This window comes from Gorilla gorilla, chromosome 6 (assembly GCF_029281585.2).
Source record: "Gorilla gorilla gorilla isolate KB3781 chromosome 6, NHGRI_mGorGor1-v2.1_pri, whole genome shotgun sequence".
NCBI classification, from domain to species: Eukaryota; Metazoa; Chordata; class Mammalia; order Primates; family Hominidae; genus Gorilla; species Gorilla gorilla.
Window position 1 is genome coordinate 99,340,378 of NC_073230.2, and position 15,378 is coordinate 99,355,755.

Consider the following 15,378-nt stretch of genomic DNA (forward strand, 5'->3'; position numbering starts at 1 on the left):
CAAATTGAAAATAGTTAATAAGATTTTCTTCATCATATGATTGTCATAAATTTTTTGAATAAAACCCCCCAACTCCATATATACTTCAGCTTTTATTTTTATTAAACCATACTAAACATTTCATCAACATTTTTGTTTTAACCAAGAATGTCTGACTTATTAAAAAATACTTTTTCTGAAGAACCATTAATTTTTCTCTGGATTTATAATGATAGAAAAAGAAAGATAAAGTGATCTTTTTTTGCTTGCACTACTGTATAAAAATTGCCTTGTGTAGTAGATACAGCTTAAATAACTAATTGCAGCTAGTTACTTCTGCAGGCTGAGTTTTTGTTTTAATCAATGAGAATTTGGTTACAATAACAAGAAGCATTGTGCTCCTGCTAAGGAAAAATTTATGTCTTTGGAAGTGGCATGTCATGGAGCACCATCTTGTACACTGTGTTGGGATTCTGTTTTCCTAAGTCTACAGCAATAATCCTGCTACATGTCAGCAAGAAACATTAGAGATCATACTCACAAGGTAGTTTCCAGACACAAATTGAGAAGAAAATATTGAAATAAGTAAATCAACCTGCTTTTTCCTTAAGTGAACAATAGGGTGGAAAAAATCTGGGAAGAGGAGGGAATCAATGTACATTTGTTAATAATGACCCCTTATAAAATATTTACTTGTTTTAACTTTTTAGCTTAGGATAATAATAACTCCTAATAAATCTACCCAGCATAGAGATTAATTTTCCTGGTTATGAGGAAGAGTTTCTGGTTTTGTTAAGAAGTCAATTACATTTTCTATAATGTGTGCATTAAGATAATAGACTTCTCATATTGTAGCTCTATAGTAAGTAGATTTTAATTATATTTTATTCAGGTTTATAAAAGTATAATTAAAATATATGCTATAGTAGACAGAGTCTTAATTCTCAACATATCATTATTGGGTTAAGATACAACAGAAGCTGAGTCAGCAGAAGAGTTTTATTTTGTGTGCATCTTTTGGAATGTTTCATAATATTGTGATATCTAAAAATAGGCAACAAGGACACTTAGAAGCAGGAGTAGAAATTTTAGAAGCCAAAATAGTCACATCTATTGGCTAAATGCAGCTAGACTTTTTACATCACATTGGCCAGTGATATTGAGGTATCATTTTCTATTAAACCTGTATAATTTATTTTAAAGATATATTGTTTGCTTTTCAAGCTATACCATTATGTCACCAATACTCTTATTTTAACAAGTATTAATATGTTGGGACTCCATGTATCTTTGAAATAGCCCCAAACAGGTACTTTTTCAATAGTCCAAGAAAATACCTTTTTTATTTTCTTAAATTATAAGGTTCTAATACAAAATCCAGTAAGAACTGAGCTGTAAAAAGTTACAGGACAATATGAGTCATCTAAATCAAGTAGTCATACACAGAGGGGCCAGAAAAAGCATGTTGTACCTTTTTTAGTAGTGGAAGGGAGTAACACATGATGCTGTTTTACAAAATCATTGTTTTACAATAATCTAGAAAGCCACTTCTTCATTCATCAGTAGGGCCTTTCTCTTGGATTCTGTATGAAGATCAGTGTTTCTGAAATCCCAACCAATTATTTTACTCTTTTCAAGTTTCTACAGTGTTTTTACTGCCTATAGACCTAGGTTCTTGGTGTTCATAGCAAAGAAAGGGCGGGGGGTGGCAGGTTACAGATAAGATGAAGTTATTTGCAACTTTTGGTATTCTATCTATTTATCCATCTGTCTATGTATCTATGATCAGGTCACTGACTAAGAGGCAGAAGAAAATCAGAGATTTTGTGAAGGATTTGACTGGCTTTTTTTAATAAAAACTTTGTGCTTGAGGTGTTATGATATATATATAAATGTGACAAGAGATTTGTAAACAGATCTGGTGACAATTTTATGAGCTAACATGAAATACCATGAATTTGAGATAGAGCAAAGGGAATTGTGCTAACATTACTCATTATTGTAGCTCATAATCCACTTACATTTGTAAAAATATAAGAATTTTCAATAAAAATAATGCTTCAAATATTTTGTAGTAATCAAATTCAATTATGTTTATGGAAGTGATTTGTAAATTATAAAGTCATTTATACATTTTGGTTGTTATTAAGCATATAATATGATAAGGAGGCAGTGGTTTGACCAGCTGACTATTTGTCTCACCTAGGGAGGGGTAACAACATAATGACTTGGGGCCAGCCTCCAAATTTAGATGGGAATGGCTTGGAATGCAGCTAGACATCAGATCTCTAGGTAATTCTAATGTGCACTTAAGATGAGAAACCTATTTTGAGTATGCAATATGTCTAAGTAATTTACCTATATTATTTCTAATCCTTTTAATGACTAGGAGTAATTATTAATATCATGAGGGACTTGAAAATCGAGAAGTTAAAAATAAATTCCAGGTTTGTAAATGGTTAAATACGAAACCAGGATTTGATCCCAAGTATATTTGCCTTCATACATAGCCCTGGCGTTTTGACTATATCATACAACATATGTGATAATAAAACAATGTACATAAGAGAACTTATGTTTTCTGGATGAAAATAAATATAAAAGATTTCTAAAGGCAGGCCTTTGTTAAACATTTTAGGATGGTGTGAAATGCTCAATAATTATGGAAAGTCATTCGTAAAAATCTATAAAAAGATTATCTTATAATAACAATAATTGCATGCTTACCTTATGATGATCCACTCCCAGGCACTGCATTTGTGCTATTTCATTTACTTGTCACAGCAACTTTAAGAGACAGAAGCTACTATTATTATTTTGCAAAATGAAAATATTTTACAAAAAATGCTTGGAGGGTTACTCAACTACCTGAAGAATACAGACAATCAATGGTAGAACTTGATTCAAACCCATCAGTTGGAGTCTGACCCTATTCTTTTTTAACGAAGTATTTTGTATTTATGGACCTGTCCTAAGGAAATAATACTGAATAAAAAATAAGCTATGTGCATAAACATACTTACTGCAATTTCTTTCTTAATGGTAAAAAACTGGAAAAAAACATTTAACAACAGTGCAATAGTCAAGTAAATTATGGTAGATAATTGCCGTGGAATATTATGTACCTATTGTGAACAATGTTTACAACAATTAAAAATATAGACAAATGTGGCCGGGCACGGTGGCTCACACCTGTAATCCCAGCACTTTGGGAGGCCGAGACGGACGGATCACGGGGTCAGGAGATTGAGACCATCCTGACTAACACAGTGAAACCACGTCTCTACTAAAAATACAAAATATAAGCCAGATGTGGTGGCCGGCGCCTGTAGTCCCAGCTACTGGGGAGGCTGAGGCAGGAGAATGGCATGGACCCGGGAGGCGGAGCTTGCAGTGAGCCGAGATAGCGCCACTGCACTCCAGCCTGGGCTACAGAGCGAGACTTCGTCTCAAAAAAAAAAAAAAATTATATATATATATATATATGTGTGTGTATATATACACCTATATATGTATATATACACCTATATATACGTATATATACACCTATATATGTATATATACATATATACGTATATATGTATGTTTTATACATATATACACGTGTATATACGTACATATACACACACAAATGTTTATTAGGTCACCTCTAGTTCTGCATAGTATGTAGGAAACTATTAAAATAGTGTCTTCTTCACTTGCAACAAGAAAAATCTAGATAATCGGTGGAATCATAATTTTTTTTGAACCCATCAGAGAGCTGAGGCTAGTAAACCTGAATCATGTTTAAAGATTCCAAAGATGGACAAACCCCTCTAAGGAGAGACAAGACATGCAATATGTCTGACCTTTGACAAAGCATGGGAGATAGTGTTGGCTGCCTTACTAATCACTAAGAAGATACTGACCAACCTTTTAATGGATTTTAAAAGGCCAAATGGGTGCTGATTTGTTCTGGAGCCCCAAAAGAAGGGTAGTTCAAACTCACTTGAAAGCATTTCTTTATGTGTATATACTACGTACTCATTTAGTACAATGTATGCAATGCATGATACTGGTAAAAGCTTACTAATTTGGGTTTTGCTGTAATTGGATTGATGGGTGATAAGAGAAGGGAATCTGTTTAAATGAATTAGGCATACATTTTACCTATCATTAGCATTATTGTCTATTATATTATGTGAATTATAGCATTTTTTTGATTTTGGCATTAGCTGTTAATAGATATTATGCCAACTTCAGGTAGTGGAATTAGGGTACCTGCCTTGTCAAAGAAAGAATATTGACTTTTGTTTAAACTATTTTTTTCCAAATTCACCTGGAATAGAATTTGAGATTCCATAAATACCTGTAAATATGTACATTCTAGGTTCCCTGATTTCATATTTTGTAATAAATTTTTTCAGTTCACAAGGAACATCGTCATACAGTAAGTGAAATGATTGTTTACTATTTTAATTGCAACATGCAAGTTGTGATTTGGCTCCATAACCAGCTAATTATCCATTGAATTAATTCTGGAACTCCTTAGTGAATTTCAAAGAACTGCCGTATCATTTTTCAAATATGTCACTTCTTTAGTGGTGAGTGAAATCATTTTACATAACATTTAGCACTAAAGCCTTTCTTTCAGGAAGGCTAAAATGAGCCCCTCTCCCCTTCCCCGGTTTTATTACATTTATATGATACAAAGGAGAGGTGTATATACAGAAATCGATCCCCCAAAAGGAAAATCTCTCTCTTTTTCTCTCTTTCCCTGGTTCTTTCTCTCTGGTTCTCTCTCGCTCTCTCTTTCTCTCTCTCTCTCTCTCTCTCACACACACACACACACAAAGACGCACACACACATGCTCGCACACTATTGTATCAGCATGTTTTTTTGAACTAAAGCTTCCTTAACACAAATTTCAAATAATAGCTTTTTTCTGCCATCCATATTCAATATTTAGAGATGCTGAGATGTAGCAAAATCCAAATGACAGTAAGTTTAGTTCTTCACACTCATTGCATCTGGGAGACAGGTTTGAATTAATTTTGACTGGTATGAAATAAATCTTCAGAATAAAATGGAATTGACTGTCCCTGTGTTTTCACAAAAGTCTTTTTAGGACGAAATTTGACATTTTTCCCTCTCCTGGGGGTGGCAGTTTACTTACTGCTGGTTATTATTGCTGTTTAATGAAACTTAGAGTTTTCAAATAGAGAAACGAATTACTATTATTATTTCAAGAGATTTTCATTTTCCCCTCCCATTTCCCTCCCCCCTCCCCCCTCCATCCCTTATATGCAATGTGGGAGAATAGAGTTACATTCATTTGCATTGAATAGCAGGCTCTGGCCATAAGGTATTTCATAAAGTACAAAGTAATTGAAAAGAGTGTTAAGTTTACAGTTTCTCAGGAACCTAGGACCCCTTTCTAACCTAAAAAACTAGGATCAAGCTCAGAGAAATATATGAATGACATGAGTCTTCCCTTCTGGGTTCTCAGATGACTCTTTAACTAGCAGAAACTAAATACATCCTGTGTTTCTTTGAGCTGACAATTTAAATTCTAATTCTGGCTTCTCATCTTTGAAGAAACAGGAGGCACCCAGCTAGAGCCCTGCACATAATTGGGCCTAAGTCAGTTTCTGCCTGTAATTATGTCCCTGAAGTCAGATGGTTTAAACCTGAGCAGGGCCATGATTTTGGCTTCTTTGCTGGATGCTTTTATTTTTGGAATAAAAAATGTTGTCAAATTTCTGGGATATATATATATATATATAATGTTATATATACTATATATCATGTTATATATATAATGTTATATATACTATATATCATGTTATATATAATATATATAATGTTATATATACTATATATCATGTTATATATAGTATATATAGCAAATATATTTAAAACATAAATATAATTAATATTTAAAACTTGGCTGTTAAACTGTAATAATTGGTAAATAGGAATCAGACATAAGAGATATGATGATAAACATAGAAAAATATAAATTAAACCAATAAAAACAATTCCTACTATTGGAAACAAGCTATTATTGGAAAAAAATGACCACAGGACTTAATTAGTATCTACATAATATAGACTAGAAAACCATGCTGAAAATACATACTTGGAACAGTAGGCTGAAGACTTTTGATGTGAACTGGAGAGTACTCAAGCCTAGCAATTAATTTTGTTAATATTAAATTACACTGTTAAACATGGGTAGCCATTCCCCACCAGCAGAGATGCCACACGCCTGCTTTAATTTATAGTCTTAGAGAAGAATTTTGATGAAGCCCCAGGATAACCTTTTCTCCATGTCACTTGGAAAATTCCACAAATGGGAATAAATCATATAATAAAATAAGGGAAAGTGTGTCAAGCTGGGGAGATGAAGGGAGGGAGGCAAGACAGGTAATGAGCAGCATACAGTTTAGGGAAGAGAGGAAAAGAGAGAGAGAGAGAGAGAATGAAGGTGGCATATTGTCTTAAAATTCTAGCAAGATGGATTGGCATGTTTTCCTCTTAGTTTTTGTTCTAGTCATTGCCCTTACTTTAACACCCACTGAGTACTCATTAAGACATGTTTTCCACTCTGTGGAGTTCAGATATAGTTCTTTAATTTTAGTTTAAGAAAATCTAAGAATCTAATCTCTTCTAAATAATGGGGACTGGGAGTATTTCTTTTTTCCTTTTTTTTTTTTTTTTTTTTTGAGACAGAGTCTCCCTTTGTCGCCCAGGCTGGAGTGTAGTGGCGTGATCTCCACTCACTGCAAGCCCCGCCTCCTGGGTTCATGCCATTCTCCTGCCTCAGCCTCCCAAGTAGCTGGGACTACAGGCGCCCGCCACCACGCCCAGCTAATTGTTTGTATTTTTAGTAGAGACAGGGTTTCACCATGTTAGCCAGGATGGTCTCGATCTCCTGACCTCATGATCCACCCGCCTCGGCCTCCCAAAGTTCTGGAATTACAGGCATGAGCCACCACGCCTGGCAACTGAGAGTATTTCAAATCCAATACACATTATGTCACAGCCTATCTCAATATATGGTCAGTGCACTAACCTGAAGGGAAATAACATGACTTAATTTCTGCTTATTCTGAGAGTTTTCTAGATTGGTGGTCTTACAGCCCTATTTTTATTCACATTATGGATATCTATATCTATATCTGTATCTATATCTATACCATCTGTATCTCTATAAACCGGGGGCAGGGCCATGTTTTTGGCTTCATAACCAGCTAATTATCCACTGAATTAATTCTGGAAATCCTTAGCGTGTGTGTGTGTGTGTGTGTGTGTGTATGTTTTCTTTTTTCACATCAACTTTTAAGTTCCAGGGTACGTGTGCAGGATGTGCACGTTTATTACATAGGTAAGCGTGTGCCACAGTTATTTACTGCACAGACCAACCCATCACCCAGGTATTAAGCCCCACACCCATTAGCTGTTCTTCCTGGTATTCTCCCTCCCCCTGCTCCCCAAAACAGGCCCCAGTGTGTGTTGTTCTGCCCCATGTGTCCATGTATTCTCATCGTTCATCTCCCACTACAGTCTTATTTTTATCTTTAAAAAAATCTTAAATAAAGGGCATTCAATTAGGAAAAGAGGAAGTCAAATTGTCCCTGTTTGCAGATGACATGATTGTATATCTAGAAAACCCCATCATCTCAGCCCAAAATCTCCTTAAACTGATAAGCAACTTCAGCAAAGTCTCAGGATACAAAATCAATGTGCAAAAATCACAAGCATTCTTATACACCAATAACAGACAAACAGAGAGCCAAATCATGAGTGAACTCCCATTCACAATTGCTTCAAAGAAAATAAAACACCTAGGAATCCAACTTACAAGGGATGTGAAGGATGTCTTCAAGGAGAACTACAAACCACTGCTCAATGAAATAAAAGAGGATACAAACAAATGGAAGAACATTCCATACTCATGCATAGAAAGAATCAATATCGTGAAAATGGCCATAATGCCCAAGGTAATTTATAGATTTAATGCCATCCCTATCAAGCTACCAAAGACTTTCTTCACAGAATTGGCAAAAACTACTTTAAAGTTCATATGGAACCAAAAAAGAGCCCACATTGCCAAGTCAATCCTAAGTCAAAAGAACAAAGCTGGAGGCATCATGCTACCTGACTTCATACTATACTACAAGGGTACAGTAACCAAAACAGCATGGTACTGGTACCAAAACAGAGATATAGATCAATGGAACAGAACAGAGCCCTCAGAAGTAATGCTGCATATCTACAACTGTTTGATCTTTGACAATCTGACAAAAACAAGCAATGGGGAAAGGAATCCCTATCTAATAAATGGTGCTGGGAAAACTGGCTAGCCATATGTAGAAAGCTGAAACTGGATCCCTTCCTTACACCTTATACAAAAATCAATTCAAGATGGATTAAAGACTTACATGTTAGACCTAAAACCATAGAAACCCTAGAAGAAAACCTAGGCAATACCATTCAGGACATAGGCATGGGCAAGGACTTCACGTCTAAAACACCAAAAGCAATGGCAACAAAAGGCAAAATTGACAAATGGGATCTAATTAAACTAAAGAGCTTCTGCACAGCAAAATAAACCACCATCAGAGTGAATAGGCAACATACAGAATGGGAGAAAATTTTTGCAATCTACTCATCGGACAAAGGGCTAATATCCAGAATCTACAATGAACTCAAACAAATTTACAAGAAAAAAACAAAGAACCCCGTCAAAAAGTGGGTGAAGGATATGAACAGACTCTTCTCAAAAGAAGACATTTATGCAGCCAAAAAACACATGAAAAAATGCTCACCATCACTGGCCATCAGAGAAATGCAAATCAAAACCACAATGAGATACCATCTCACACCAGTTAGAATGGCGATCATTAAAAAGTCAGGAAACAACAGGTGCTGCAGAGGATGTGGAGAAATAGGAACACTTTTACACTGTTGGTGGGACTGTAAACTGGTTCCACCATTGTGGAAGTCAGTGTGGCGATTCCTCAGGGATCTAGAACTAGAAATACCATTTGACCCAGCCATCCCATTACTGGGTATATACCCAAAGGATTATAAATCATGCTGCTATAAAGACACATGCACATGTATGTTTATTGCGGCACTATTCACAATGGCAACGACTTGGAACCAACCCAAATGTCCAACAATGACAGACTGGATTAAGTAAATGTGGCACATATACACCATGGAATACTATGCAGCCATAAAAAAGGATGAGTTCATGTCCTTTGTAGGGACATGGATGAAGCTGGAAACCATCATCCTCAGCAAACTATTGCAAGGACAAAAAACCAAACACCACGTGTTCTCACTCATAGGCCGGAATTGAACAATGAGAACACATGGACACAGGAAGGGGAACATCACACTCTGGGGACTGTTGTGGGGTCGGGGGAGGGGGGAGGGATAGCATTAGGAGATATACCTAATGCTAAATGACGAGTTAATTGGTGCAGCACACCAACATGGCACATGTATACATATGTAACAAACCTGCACGTTGTGCACAGGTACCCTAAAACTTAAAGTATAAAAAAAAAAAAAATCTTATCCAAGGGGCCGGCATGCTGGCTCATGCTTGTAAACCCAGCAACTGGGGAGGCCGAGGCGGGCAAATCACTTGAGCTCAGAAGTTTGAGACCAGCCTGGGCAATATGTCAAAACCCCATCTCTGAAAAAAAAAAAAAAAAAAGAAAGAAAGGAAAGAAAACTTTTCCAAGAGCATTCTGTTTACCTCTAAAAATACTGTATCTCTTCTGTATCCTATTATTTCTCCTCAAAAAGAGAGATGATAAGAGAAATCACTGTTGTCATATTCTAAATTAAGCAATGGATATCAATAACCACTTAGCCTGTTTTGACTTATCACCTATTTATGTTTTTAGCCACACAATCTAAGCCATATTAAGTCTAAGTCATGTAAAGTCTTTCCATTTGAAACACAAAATTTATGAGACACTACTCTTGATGTTTCATATTTTTACATGAGTAACTTTACATGAATAAGGAAAATGTCTTTTTCAACAATGTGAATTTTAGATAAGACTTTGCACTGAATGTGTTTATATTGAACTTTGAGGTAAACAAGAAGGATTAAAGTTTTCTGGAAGGAAGAATATATCAGACACTGAATCATCAACAGTTTGGACTGACAACTGTAAAGGTCCAACATAAGAAATGAAATAAAGCTTGTGAGCCAAAATTTTTCTTGGAATTTAACCATTTATTAAAGATATTAACCATTTGCCAAAATATACAAAAATATTAGTGTGGCAAATGTGTGTAGTTAGGTTTTCAAACTAGACTATATTATCCATCAAAACTCAGACCCAAAGTAATTGTTTTACTTCCTTATTTTCCAGATTTACTCATAAAAAAATGGTTTTAATAAAAGTTTTGTCACTTGTATAGAGGTACAAGTTGGTGAAACAGTATTTGGAAAGCTTTTCAAATTTAATAAATGGAAAAAAAGAGAGGGAAGTTGTGATATAAATCTAAACAAAATGGTTTTGAAGAGGCTGGAAAAATAAATCCAACACAGGTGAAATTAGTTGTTCTGAAATCTGCTAACAAATGAACAGTACTTGAGGCTTTGACCTTTGGACTGACCCTGTGGCCAAACCATAAGCCATTTTTATATTGTGCCCCCATTTGGATCAGTACTATCTCATAAAAACAAGTATATTATTCTTCTGTGGGTACCTTGGATGCAGGGCTGGCATAAATCAAATTTCCTGTGGTGTCTGATCCTCTTTTCAAATCAAATTCTTAGGTGATAAAATATAAAATGACCTCTTTGTCCATTTGAGCTGGGCCGGAGAGAAAAGATTAGAAGAGAAGTGAGGGGCTAAACTTGACATTCTCTTGTCTGCAGAGATCCTAAGCTATACCATCCAGGTGGCATGGCACTGGAGGAGAGCAATGTTGCAGCTAAAACCTCACATACCAGAAGATATTTACTTTTGTTTTATAAAATTTGCAGTTGGAATAATTATGGGTCAGGATATGTAATAATTTCCTACCTCTCATTGGCTGGAAGGTTACTTAGGCCATGATAAGCCTTCCACATTTCAGAGAAGGAAGAAACTCTAAACACTGAAAATATCTGATAGTCATTCTGCAAGAGGTGCATTATACAAAGCAATGCGTAATATGTTTATATCTATGGTAATACACAAGGTTCCTTTTAATGTATTTGAGATTTTTCAAGAGTGCCAGGCCATCCCATTTAGGACAGCCAACATCAGCATTGTCGTTGCCTGAATGGATCATTCAAGTCTGCAGAAGTTTTGTTTTATTGTCTCTTCATACATATCTGTAGTGGATACTCTGGATATAACCCAACTCTCATTTCAAGGAAAGACTTGGTGTCCCAGCTGCTGGGAGTGCTGACAGTAGACAGCTTTCAGATGTCAGCACTTCAGGGAATTGTCTCAGCTTCAGAAAGCCACTTTCCGCAAGGTTATGTCCTTCCTGGGATGGCTCACGTGCAGTCTAGACAACTCTGGATGGCCATTCTAACTCAAGAACTGCCCAGGCTGACACTGATATTGGGACTGCAGGTAGCTTCACTTCCTACTCTGCCCAATCCTGCTTTCTTCCCTTCCCTTCCACAAGTGTTAGTGGATGCTCAACTGTGTGCTCAACTGTCTTCAAATCTGCTTGCTCAAAAAAAAACCCAACCTATGGCAGTATCTTGCCATAGTTTTTATTCACTTCAAGGCCCTTGGGCAAAGATGAACTTTGACAAGAAAATTATTACAACTTCTGGATGGGATATCAACCTGAGCATACCTGTCTAAGTACTTCTACCCAGTGCCTTAAGATGATTCAAATAATGTCCAGTAAGATATAAAACTAAGAGAAAACACTCATCATAGGTAGATTCTAGAGATAAGTGACAAGTACATATTATTAGCTTAATATAGAATAATAGAACTGTAATCATGATCCAGAAATGCAGGGCAGATTCAGTATTAGAAAATGAAACACTACTAATATCCAGAGTAACATATCAAAAGAGAAATATGATATGATTATATTACAGATGCAGAAAAGCATTAAACATAAGTTTACATTGATTTTTAATTTAAACAATCATAAATGAGAAACAGAAACAAAGTTTCTTAATTTGATAAAATATATTTACTAGGATCCGAAAGAAAATGTCTGACATAATTGTAGAGCTTTTAACTTATTAAAGTTAGAAGCAAGTCAATTGTATTAGTTTTCTATTGCTGCATAACAAATTATTACAAACTTAATAGCTTAAAACAGTATTTGTTAACTCACAGTTCTATGACCAAATACATTGGATTAAAGATTTACATCTAAAAAAACTCATTCTTATCCATCAGAAATAACCAAGTTATACTATAGTAGATGGAAAATATACAATAATTTAAAAATATTAACTGGGAAATAACTAGAACAAAATGTTATTTATGAACATGAATATCTGTATGATTTGGGACATACTATTTTTAATGAGAAGAACATTCAATATTGAAAAGATAATTAGCTACAAATTATTTACATATTTATGAAAGAAGAAGGAAATCTTCAGTTATTTATGGAACATGAATCAATAATTTTAAAATTTATATAGAGAATTTAAGTTCAAACATTATGAAAGAATGGACCCAAACCAACAGACTTCTCTTCTTTTCTGGGAAGAACATAGTATAAACCATATCTTTAAATAATTAAATACATTGCTGAGCTAGAAAGAAAAAAAAAATGAAAATTTTCAGGTGCCAGTAATAAAGCTTAAGTACAACCAGATGCTGCTGCAACCCAATGGGATGTTCATCCTAGCTATAACCATTAATGCCTGTAGAAAAGGTTAACATACAACTATAAGTAATAATTTTCTACATATATTGCAGACAATTAAAATTATAATTTCAGTATAAACCTACTTTAAATAGCAAAAAAACACCAAAGAGAGTATTTTTAAGTATATATATATATATATATATATATATATATATATACACAAAGCTTTTATGGGAAAAATTAAACAACTATTTGAAGGTCATAAAAACGAACTAAAGATGAACAAATATCCTATGGTGAGGAATACTGATATCATAAATACCTTTTTACAAATTAATGTCATTACAAAACTCAAACCGACGCAATGCTAATAGGCAGAATTATAAGGATTAAGTAGCCAAAAAAATTTTTAAGGCAAAAAAAAAAATTAGAGCACAGAAAAATTTGCCGAACAGAACTTCAAGGCTTGCTATAAAGTTTATGCTAAATAAAATAACATAGTATTGGCACAAAAATAGAGAAAGCAATGGAACAGAAAAGAATATCTAAAATTATATAGACAAAAACTTCAAGATGAAAATAATATACATTATTCAATGAAGAATGTTTAGTTATTTGGATATGCATGTGAAAGATGATAGAACAGATTCATCATATAATATATGTACAGTAACCAACCAAAAAAAGAAAACACGGCTCAACATTTAGAATGATAATAGCTAACATAGCATGCTGAATGTTGTACTAACTCTTTCATTTTGTTAACACGTGTAAACCTCAGAACAATTCTGTGAGGTAAGTATTATTATTAATATCGTCATTTCTATCTTTTATGTCATTACAGACAAAGGCACTGAAACACCGAGTTGACTAACTTACCTGATTCTTCAAAAGCAATGAGGTGATTTTGAAAGAAAGAGACTGGCTCCAGAACCTATGTGCTTAATCACTGTATACACAGAACTATCCCCACTAGTGTATCCTCCCAGTAGACATAGCAGAATACATTTGTGACATCATAATAAGAAATGGTTCCTTAGGAAAGGCACTAATACTTGAAATAATGAGGGAAAATATAGATATGTATCAAAAATTTAAACAACTATGTAACAAAAGACTGCAGATTCAAGTGAATGAGAAGCCTCAGACTTTTAAGTATGACCTTTTATCAAGTAAAATGACAAGTTTATGAAGAATTCCCACAATGAAACAAAGGTGACGCTTACAAAGAAAAAATAAGTAGATAATTTTAAAGGGAGGAAAAAAGAGTCCTTGATAGATGTATGAGTATTACAGCACCACAAAGGGAATTACAAATCAACTGTTAATGAGATACAATTTTATACTCATCAAATTATCTAAAAAATGTATAAACTAATAAAACTAAGTATATAGCCAAGGAGATGGGGAAATAGATCATTGCATATTATAGGCAGTTGAAAACAAACATTGGAGTCTATTCTGGAGAGCAATTCTACATTAGCTAGTAATGCTTAAATATGCATATCTGATTATCTAATAATTCTGTTCCTTGGAATAGACCTGTACTCTCTAAATATGGTAGACACTAGCCACATGTAGCTATTTAAATTATGTTTATTTAAAATTTATAAAATTTGGTGTTTTAGACATGAAGTCCTTGCCCATGCCTATGTCTTCAATGGTATTGCCTAGGTTTTCTTCTAGGGTTTTTATGGTTTTAGGTCTAACATTTAAGTCTTTAATCCATCTTGAATTAATTTTTGTATAAGGTGTAAGGAAGGGATCCAGTTTCAGCTTTCTACATATGGCTAGCCAGTTTTCCCAGTACCATTTATTAAATAGGGATTCCTTTCCCCATTCTTGTTTTTGTCAGGTTTGTCAAAGATCAGATGGTTGTAGATGTGTGGTATTATTTCTGAGGGCTCTGTTCTGTTCCATTGGTCTATATCTCTGTTTTGGTACCAGTACCATGCTTTTTTGGTTACTGTAGCCTTGTAGTATAGTTTGAAGTCAGGTAGCATGATGCCTCCAGCTTTGTTCTTTTGGCTTAGGATTGTCTTGGCAATGTGGGCTCTTTTTTGGTTCCATATGAACTTTAAAGTAGTTTTTTTCCAATTCTGTGAAGAAAGACATTGGTAGCTTGATGGGGATGGCATTGAATCTACAAATTACCTTTGGCAGTATGGCCATTTTCACAATATTGATTCTTCCTACCCACGAGCATGGAATGTTCTTCCATTTGTTTGTGCCCTCTTTTATTTCATTGAGCAGCGGTTTATAGTTCTCCCTGAAGAGGTCCTTCACATCCCTTGTAAGTTGTATTCGTAGGTATTTTATTCTCTTTGAAGCAGTTGTGAATGGGAGTTCACTCATGATTTGGCTGTTTGTCTGTTATTAGTGTATAAGAATGCTTGTGATTTTTGCACATTGATTTTGCATCCTGAGACTTTGCTGAAGTTGCTTATCAGCTAAGGAGATTTTGGGCTGAGATGATGGGGTTTTCTAGATATACAATCATGTCATCTGCAAACAGGGGCAATTTGACTTCCTCTTTTCCTAATTGAATAAAAGCCAAAATTGACAAATGGGATCTAATTAAACTAAAGAGCTTCTGC

General features: G+C 34.7%; 1 long non-coding RNA gene across 2 annotated transcripts in view; it reads right to left on the minus strand.

Moving 5' to 3' along the window:
* The window catches only part of LOC115935398 (uncharacterized), a 51,367-nt gene extending 37,579 nt beyond the window's left edge, over nt 1–13,788 (minus strand). For both annotated transcript variants that reach the window (XR_010134538.1, XR_010134539.1), the window contains exon 1: nt 13,661–13,788. This is a non-coding gene — a long non-coding RNA (uncharacterized lncRNA). The remainder of the gene's footprint in view (nt 1–13,660) is intronic.
* Nucleotides 13,789–15,378: the final 1,590 nt, after the last annotated feature.